At 35.5% G+C, this 10,166-nt stretch overlaps 1 long non-coding RNA gene across 1 annotated transcript; it reads left to right on the top strand.

Moving 5' to 3' along the window:
* The first annotated feature begins 8,245 nt into the window (after nucleotides 1–8,245).
* Nucleotides 8,246–9,326, top strand: LOC145000120 (uncharacterized). The gene is made up of 4 exons (XR_013661131.1): nucleotides 8,246–8,380; nucleotides 8,459–8,523; nucleotides 8,604–8,684; nucleotides 8,767–9,326. It is a non-coding gene; the product is annotated as an uncharacterized LOC145000120 (long non-coding RNA).
* The last annotated feature ends 840 nt before the right edge of the window (nucleotides 9,327–10,166 follow it).

Below are 10,166 nucleotides of genomic sequence, written 5' to 3'. Positions count from 1 at the left end.
CTCCTTTCTTTCGAAAAACATCAGAAATCGTCATTTGGGGCCGTTTGAGAGCATCTAGAACACATTTTCATCAAAATCGAGCACCTTTGTTCTTGAGTTTACAACCACAAACCCTTCAAATCTTCAAAGGCCGTAAACCCTTTCGACAGACAGTTCATGGCCGTAAACCTTGTTCACGGCCGCAAATCTCGTTCTTGGCTGTAAACTCTGTTCACGGCTGCAAACCAAGTTCACGGCCGTAAACCCTCATTCACGGTTGTAAATACCTCTTTAGTGTATAAAAGCCTGTTCCCTCGATTCGACCAACTTCCGGTAACATTCCTTAACCTAAAATGAGTGTTTTTCTAACACTTTATCTAACGAAATCACTATTTTGGATACATATACGTATTTATTATTATTAGGATTCCGTTAAGTTCCACGTGCATCGAATGAAGGATCTACCATCTCAATCCTTTGCATTCAACCAATTATGAGTTCATACCCCTACGCTTTTCTGATTTTTAAATTCTTTCAGGGGGAATAGAAGCCAAACACAAGAGTTTTCCACTAGTCCTACTTATGCAACTATATCAACCAACGAGTTTCATAAAATATTTAGATATTTTACCCCTTTTGTATCATGTAGAGCATAAGGGGGGGTCTAAACATAATTGCATACTCTTCAGTACCATTCATGAACACAATATTTCAGTCAAACTATAATAGGCATAATTTGGAGAATTCATTACCAGTTTTACCAATACCTACCTAGTCAAACACATAAACTATGACATATTTAGTTTATGATACTTATTGTTACATTCAGAAAACAACAGTATAATACTAAATAATTATTTTATATATAATTATTTATACTCTACCAATTATACAAACGATTTCAACTAGGAGAAACACGAAACAAAGCTACACGTAAACTAGTTAAAACAGGATTATGAGACCTCTCTTCAATAGTACCCTTAAAGGTACTGGTAAAATCCTCTACATTTAGTATAACCAGAGTCTCCTGGAGGGAGAGTGTGAGATTTGTGAATAGATCTATTCGGGACTGATAATCCCACACCTAAACTGCTGGCTAGAGTTAGGCAGGCATGCCTGGGGTGACAAATATCATAAGCTACAACGTCGGAAGAAATGTCATGAAGATCATCGGTCATTTTAGCATGGTTATACGTACTCACAATAGTATAAACTAACCTTTGTTTACGGAATTTCATTCTTCATTAGTTTTATTTTATGAAACTACTCTACATGCTGGTGGTCGCCAGGGTTTTCAAACAGAACATACTCTACATACTGGTGGTGGCCAGGGTTTTCAAACAAAACATACACTACATACTGGCGGTAGCCAGGGTTTTCAATAGAATATACTTTACCTACTGGTGGTAGCCAGGGCTATCAAATAGAATACATCATACCTATTGGTGGTAACCAGGGTTTTCGATACAAACAGTATTTACCTATAATGAAAATGATTTAATTATATAAATTCAGTGACTAATTTTCATTATAAACACATGCTTATGAACTCACCAGCTTTATGCTGATACGTTTTCAAAATCGCTTGTATTCTCAGGACAACGATAGATAGGTACTCTCGCCAGCTTTCGGAGGAGACAGAGCATTTTGAAGTCTCATTCTTTTACTTTTCCTTCATTTTGATGTATACAAAGTATGTTTCAAACAAATGTAAATATTCATATTATAATGTACTGGTTGTGTTTACTTTGATTACTATGATACAATTGTTGTGATACTACGCATGACGTCATCCACCCCCGAATGTTTCCGCCGTTTGTCCCACGGTTCAGGGGTGTGACAGATCTCTTGTGTATTATATTGATATTAACATTAGAGATTCTAACCAAAACGGATTCTGAGACGAAATCCGTATTAAATGGGGGAGAGTTATAACATCCTGTTTCGAGATGTTTTTTCTATATTTGGGATTATAGGAAATGAATGGATCGAGTAAAGGCCTTGGGCTTTAAGGTAATGGGTTTTAGACCTTATTGGGAAAAAGTGATGTTTTAGAATTCTTTTATGAATTAAGGATTTTATTTCGATGTGTTTTAACTCAAAAGTAATCATATAGGGTTTTAGAGCTCTATAATACCTTTTCGTGGATATAAGGTTCGTCGAAAATAGAGTTGGAACAAAGAAGTTATGACTGTTAGAAGTTATGAAGATTTTGGGTTAAACCGAGTACGTTGGGCATATAGGACGTATGTTGGGTGTATGATGGTAAGATCCAAACCCGAATTTTAGGGTTGAGACCTTCTTAATCTCCTTAACTTCCCCAAATCCATTCTATTCTCGGCCTCCATCCCTTCAACATCATCCCATGAAATCCTAACCCTTGTTTGAGCCTTGTGATCTAAAGAATGAGTTTGAGTTGTAACATCCCAAAATTCAAGGACAAAAATTTCATTTTAAATTAATTAAAACCATTTAGTAACTTTGCTCAGAACATTGAAACGAGTTCTACATAAAACAATTATCAGAGTTTTAATCCCAAGGATCATATGGTGCGGAAGAAGATAGTGTGATGCGTTGTGATCGTCCTAATCTCCTTCCTTTGAAAACATTAGTACCTGAAACAAAAGCTAAAATCTATAAGCACGAAGCTTAGTGAGTTCCCCATATACCACATACCACACATATCAACTGATCCATACATGTCATACATAACCATGAGCCATACATATATCATAACCAAACAAGGTGCTATGTGCCAAACATAGTCTTGCCATTATGCCACGGGTCACCATGTGGTCTTTATTGACAAGTCGGGGGCCATCCCTTGGGTCTTACAAACAAGTTCCAGGAGCCACCTCCTGGTCTTTCATACATAATAGCATACAGTGTGCTAGGAGCCACCTCCTGGTCTTGCCTAGGGCTAACCCCCAGGTCTTCCTACCACTCATAATATCATACTGAGTGTCAGAATCCGCCTCCTGGTTTTCCATCCATATTGCCTAGGGCTAACCCCCGAGTCTTCCTATCGTACATAAACTAAATGGGTCGGCATTGTGGCCATAGACCCATACAAACAGTGAGGAGACTCACCTCGCACTACTGAAAATTGGTGGAAACACTTCTGACTGCTAATTGCAAATTCCCGAACCGTAGAACCTTCAGCTCTCTGAGCTATCAATACCAAAATAACACTTAGACCACGATACCCTCAAAGGTCAAACTGGGTCAAAGTCAAAGTCCAAGTCAACGGTCAAGGTCAACGCTCCGAGTTGACTCAACTCGCTGAGTTGACCACCAACTCGTCGAGTTCCAGAATCCACACATAACTCTGGACTTTGATCCTATTCGTCGAGTCTTCCTTGAGCTCGTCGAGTTCTCCCCTACATAGTCGGGACCTTTCACTCCCTATTCGTTGAGTTCATGTTGAACTCATCGAGTTCTCCTTCATACAAAATAGGGACCTTTTGCTCATGACTTGCCTAGTTCATCCTTGAACTCGTCGAGTCCATCTTCATCTTAATCGGTCCATTCGTCCTCAACTCGTCGAGTTCATCCTTGAACTCAGCGAGTTCTTTGGTCTTCAAGTCCAACAACACATCCAACCTGATGAGTCCTCTTCTAGACTCAACACGATTACCAAAAAACAGAAAATGTTGGGGAACCATGACCCGACTCGCCGAGTCATATAAGCGACTCGTCAAGTCCTCCTAGGTCCAAATCTATCCAGTCAATTTCAGTTGGGTTCAAAGCATTCAGGACCTAGATCTAGCCTTCTAGGGTCGATATATACACAAAGTCTCTACCTTTACATCCATGCATGACCTTTTGAGGCTTAAAAGACTATAACAACTCCTTAAAGCTTGCATGGGGGTTTTGAATGGCATAAAGCTTGCACCTATATGCCTTAACCACTCTTAGGGATTCCATATTTAAACGGATCTTTGCTTGGGACGTCCTTGTCCCATAGATCAAGCTCCATGGACCAAAACTCTCATAAAATAGACATAAAGAGATCTAAGAAACTACAAGCCAAGATGAAAATTTGATTACCAAAAAATGATGGAAATGAGATGGTTTTTGCTGGATCTACAAACTTCTTCTTGAACCTTCAAGTTCCTTCTTCTTCTTCTAGCCTCCAAGAACACATAAAACACTCAAGAATGGTTCACACACTAACAAAATGCTCTAGGGTTACGTGGGTTAAGTTCTAGACAATGGGGGCTAGGAATGGAACCAAGAGGATGAGCATAAGATCCTTAAATAGGGTACCAAGTCCTGACTTTAGGGTTTCCCAAACCCTAACCAACTCGCTGAGTTGGTCCTCCAACTCGTCGAGTCGGTCACTTAACCCGTAACTCATAAATCCGCCCCTACTCGTCGAGTTCCTCTCTGGACTCGACGAGTAGCCTTCTTAATTTAGGGTTTTTCTTTCCTTTCTTTGTCTTCTAAAATTTGGGTACTACATAAGTGCTTTGGAGTGTTCTTTGTGTATCTTGGAGGAGAAGAAGCTCATTGGAGAAGTGTTAGTTGCATTGGAGCTTGTAGAACCAAACCTTGTTCACCTTGATCTTTCTTCTGGAGGTATAAAACTTGAATCTTGATGATGCCTTTGATAGATCGAGCTAGTCTTGGGTGTTATGAGCTTCTGGTCACTTAAGTGCATACATTTTAGATCTAAAAAGCTTGTGACCTTGTTATGGATAAATTTGGAAACTTTATTCATCTAAACATCATATTGATTCATATCTAAATGTTGGAGACTTGGACTTAATGGATTAAGTTGAAAAAGATTCACTTTTGGTCCCTTTGAGACATAAAGACTAGATTTTGATTTTTTTTGGACCATTCTAATGGATAAAATTGAAAACTTTATCCGTTATGGAGTTATTAGGAACCATCAAAATGTGATCTTGGTCCTTCTATTCCTTCCACGCATGATTTGGTGGCTTTTTGATGATGTTAGAGATTTAGGGCTTTGGTTTGGACACCACTAAGCCATGAAAAGTCATAAAGTCATGAACTTTATGATTTAGGATGTCCCTTAGGAATCAGATCTGGAAGTTATGCATGCTGTCTTAAGGCATTATGATGTTTGGAGTTGATTTTTGGGCTTCAGCATGGTATGCAGGGCGTATGCACCTGAATGGCTCTTGAGCCATTTTTGGGCCTTGAGTCATTTTGGGTTGGAGTCTTGCTTTGTTGGGCCAAGTATAGGAAGGGTAAAATAGTCTTTTACCCATTGGTATGTTAGAATATGAATTGGACCTTGGTTTATGGGAAATTGTCTTAATTATTGATTAAGGATAATTTGGATGTGTTCAGAGTGAGGAACCCGATGGCAGCAACGCATGTGTGTTTCGATGATCTCGGATTGAGGTAAGTCTCCTCACCATACTCATGGGTCTAAGGCACCAATGTCGGCCCAATAGGCTATGTTATGTGCTTGTTGTGTTTGTGATTCTTGTTGTATGCCTGTTTGTTATATGTATGTGGTGTGAAATAGACCCGGGGGTGAAATAGATCTGTATTGTTGAAAAATATTGTTTGAGTTGGAATGGACTCGGGGGTGAAATAGACATGGTATAGCCTTGATCTGACATTTGAGTTGAAATAGACTTGGGGGTGAAATAGACCTGGTACAGCCTTGAGCTGACATCTGAGTTGAAATAGACTCGGGGGTGAAATAGACCTGGTACAACCTTAAGCTAACGTATATATATGGTATGTGGTATTTTCGGAAACTCACTATACTTTGTGCTTACCTTTTTATGGTTATTGTTTCAGGCGTTTTCAACTTGAAACGGAAGGGTCCAACTTGATTATTGCGCATCCACCCATGTTTCAGCACTTTATGATTTTGGGATTGTACTCGGATAACTATTTTTACTATGGCATGCTTTTGAATGGTTGATAAGAATAAATGTTGTTTATGGGTTGAATTAAAAATGAAACTTTTACTTTATAATTTTTGGAATGTTACAAGCATAGGAGAATTAATTAATTTGTTTCATTTAACTTCTAATCATTAACCAGTCGTGCAAAAAAATACATTTTTTTATATTTTTCTTATCTCATGTTTTTAAGTTTGTTTTTTTTAAGAGTGGTATAATCTCAAAAAAGTGTGTCCAAATACTTATATACAAAATGTGTATTTGGAAATGATCATATATTTTTCTAAACAATTATGAAATTAATAGGCTTCTATGGACATTTCTTAATTTAACTACACATTCATCCTTAAGGAACCGTTTGGTGAGCAAAACTAGATGGAACAGAATAGCACTAAATTTTTAGATGGTGTTTGGCATACTTGGAACAAGAACTAATTGGAGGTTTCACCAAGTCCAATGGGATAAGTCATTAAAAAAAATAGTCTCACCTAAAACGGTGGAACTAACGGAACACGTACTATCCTATTTCTAATCTGAAGAAAATATCCCTACTTGGAACAGGTCTTAGCCTCCATCTCCACTTTTCTCATTTTCTACCTGTTTCAAATAAATATCACTCTTCTCTCCTCTGTTATGCAAGAACTGATTATTGATTATTGGTTCTCGATATTGTGTCATTCGAACTCTCCAGCAATCATTATCGTCTATATTGAACATCACAAGGTACAATTTCTTTTTAATTTTCAGTGTCTACATCTCTTCAATTACTTGAACGATTTCTTGAATCATTTTTGATTATCACCGGCTTCAAGTTATACATATAATTGAAATCTCTTTGTGAATAATTTTTGAGTATTTCTCTTGCTATCGGCTTCAAGTTATCTATATAATTGAAATCTCTTTGTGAATGATTTTTGAATACTTCTCTTGCTATCGTTACATGTCTGTATGTATTGAATGAGTATTGAAATCTCTTTTTGTGAATGATTTTTGATTATTTATCTTGCTATCGTGCGATTGCAGTAAATCAACACAAAAACACACATAATTTTACAACTGCATGTGCGTGTACTACTGCCTGTGCGTGTTTGGGAATCCATGGCTGCTTTCTTGCTTCGATTTGCAATCAAGGCGAGATAATTTCCCTACATTTTCTCTCTTATTTTATTATCATTTTTACTATGATTCTGGGAATCTTTTACCGTTTAAGATGATTTCGTGTTATGTGTGAGTATGCGATGATCAATCTTCATGTGGATCTGTTTACACTTTGTTTTTTGATTAATAACTTGTTAAGCACAGATTTTTCACCAAAAACTTAGGATCGTTTTGAAATTTGAATTGGAGTAGTTTTTCTTTACTATAATTTTAATATTTTTGGGATCCAATTGATTATATGGATCTGATTTTTTGTCATGAATTCGAGTTTTGAGGATTTAATTTTCTCTTATAACTAAGTAGTTTTCTTATTATACTACTAAAAAGAATAACATTTTTATATGTTCTTATACTACCTACATCTGTTATTAATAAATGTTAGTAATACATGGAATGAATAAAATATGCCATTAGACTTCACATTTATTAGGACTAAATTGCCCCTAAGTTTTTGTTTCTGCCTATTATTGGGAGGCTTAATTAAGCATATTTTTTGTCAGAAACTGTCTAGTTTGTGTTGTTCCTGTCCATTTCATGTTGTAGAACTCATTTATGACGAATATGTCCCTATAATTTATTGTTATTACTACATGTAGAGTTTATGTTGTTCCTTCCCAGTTCATGTTATATATACTTAATTTAGGACAAAAATGCCCTTGTATTTTCCTTTTGTTTTCAATTACCTTTTTTATTTCTATAGACTCCTCATGACATTTCATTTATATAATAATATTACTTTTTATTTGTCGTTACAATTTTTTCCCATCTTCTTCTCTCTAACATGTTTCTTTAAAATCAGTAAAATGTTGTTGTTTTACTTGTTTTTTATAAACTTTGTATATATGGATCGTAATCATTTGCTCCTATTTGTGAAGCAAGTGGAGAGTTATATTCATTTGTTGATGTGCCTAGCTACAGTTAGAGTTTGGTTAATTGAATGTGAGGACAAAGAAGCTCATAGGATAGATCTAGGTAATATTACATTAGACACACTTTCAAAAAGGTCTACAGAAATACATCATATCACACGTGAAAGTGATGATAATTGTATATACAAGTTACGTATGGATAGGAATACATTTGCACTTTTGTGTGATTTACTACAAACTTGTGGTGGATTATTATATGATGGTTTAGTGATCATTGAGGAACAAGTTGCTACATTCCTAAATATATTAGCACAACATAAAAAAAACAGATGTATTCAGGTTAGATTCTATCGGTCAGGGGAAATAGTAAGTCGGTATTTTCATCGTGTTCTAGATGCTCTAATGCGTTTGCAAGAGATATTGTTTGTCAGACCAACGCCTATTGCAAATAATTGTACAGATAACCGGTGGAAATGGTTCCAGGTAACCAAGATAATATTATTATGACATATTACAAAATATAGGTTTTTAACTAACAATGCGTTAAAAATTTATTTATAGGGTTGTCTAGGAGCAATTGATGGAACTTATATAGAAGTTAATGTCCTTAACTCGGATATACCAAGGTACCGAACAAGAAAGGGTAGTATAGCAATGAATGTGTTAGGTTTCTGCAATCATGACATGAATTTTGTATATGTCTTAGTTGGTTGGGAAGGTTCAGCTACTGATTCAAGGGTTTTGCTGGATGCAATTACTAGACATAATGGATTAAAAATCCCAGTTGGTAAGCAAATATAATAATTACTAAATAGTTATTATATGTAAACATAGTTACATAATCATACCTTTTACTTTATTTATTATAGGTATTTATTATTTGGCTGATGGAGGATATATCAATGGTGAAGGTTTTTTAGCACCATATAGAGGTATTAGGTATCATTTACAGGAATGGTAAGGCAATACACGTGCACCTACAAAAAAAGAGGAATACTTTAACATGAAACACTCACAAGCCAGGAATGTTATTGAGACGTGTTTTGGTCTACTAAAGAGAAGTTGGGCTATATTAAGAAGTCCTTCATTTATCCGATAAGAATTCAAGGGCGAATAGTCAAAGCATGTGCTTTGTTGCATAATTTTATTAGGACACACATGGCTTCAGATCCAGAAGAATACACGTCAAGCACTGTTGAAGATATGCCTATCGGGGAAGAAAAACCAAATCAATTTCAAATTGTGGATGTTGTTGAATCAAGTAATGAATGGACTCAATGGAGGGATGATTTAGCCAAAGAAATGTTTGAGTCATGGATGTCAACTAGATCTTAGTAGATTGTTTTTTTTTTTAATTTTAGGAACTTCTTTTGTTAGTTTGTTATTCGCAATTGTTATGGATGTGAACAACTTTTAACTTTGTGTATGTTTTTTTATTAAGTTAAACTAACTTCATGGATGATTTGTTTTAATATTTTCCATTTTTATGATTTTTAACCAACTTCGTGGATGATTGTTTTAATATTTCTATTTTTATCTATTTACCTTTGTTATGTATGATATGTCAAAAACAAATAACAAATCATGGTAGATAGGCGTCAATAGACTCAAGAAGAAGAGGATGTGTTGATTAAAATCCGTCAAGACATTGTTGTCATTGGTGGTAGAGGTGATAAGGGAAGCTTTAGGTCTGGAACCTATTATCAAGTCGTTCTAAAGTTACGGGAAAAATTCGATGGTATTAATATAACAGCAAAGGACATGCGAAACAAAATCAAACGTTTAAAGGATAAGTTTTATGTTGCATATGATATGCAAAATACAAGTGGATTTGTTTGGGATGATGTTTACAAATGTGTACTAGTTGATTCTCCTGAGATATTAGAGGAATATCTAAAGGTTAGTGATTATATATATATATATATATATATATATATATATATATATATATATATATATATATATATATATATTATTTTTCTGTGCATCTAAGTATTAAATATATGATTTTACTTGTAATTTTGTTTGTTTTACTGGAAACATCCAAACAAAAACTATGGCGCAAATAAATCATTCCCTGCATACAAGCAACTAGCAAATGTTTTTGGTAAAGATCGAGCTATAGGTGGTATGGCTGAATCGGTGGTTGATGTGACAGAAAATCAAAATATTAATAACTAAGAAGGAGAAAGTTTTCCATCATCCAATTCTAATCCTCAAAACACTGCAACTTCCTCCAATCCAAATCCCAAAAACTCGTCGCAAAATA

The sequence above is a fragment of the Lactuca saligna genome, chromosome 1, assembly GCF_052625555.1.
Source record: "Lactuca saligna cultivar CGN05327 chromosome 1, ASM5262555v1, whole genome shotgun sequence".
NCBI lineage: Eukaryota > Viridiplantae > Streptophyta > Magnoliopsida > Asterales > Asteraceae > Lactuca > Lactuca saligna.
The sequence above is the reverse complement of the archived record's forward strand: the minus strand, read 5'-3'. Positions and strand labels throughout refer to the sequence as shown.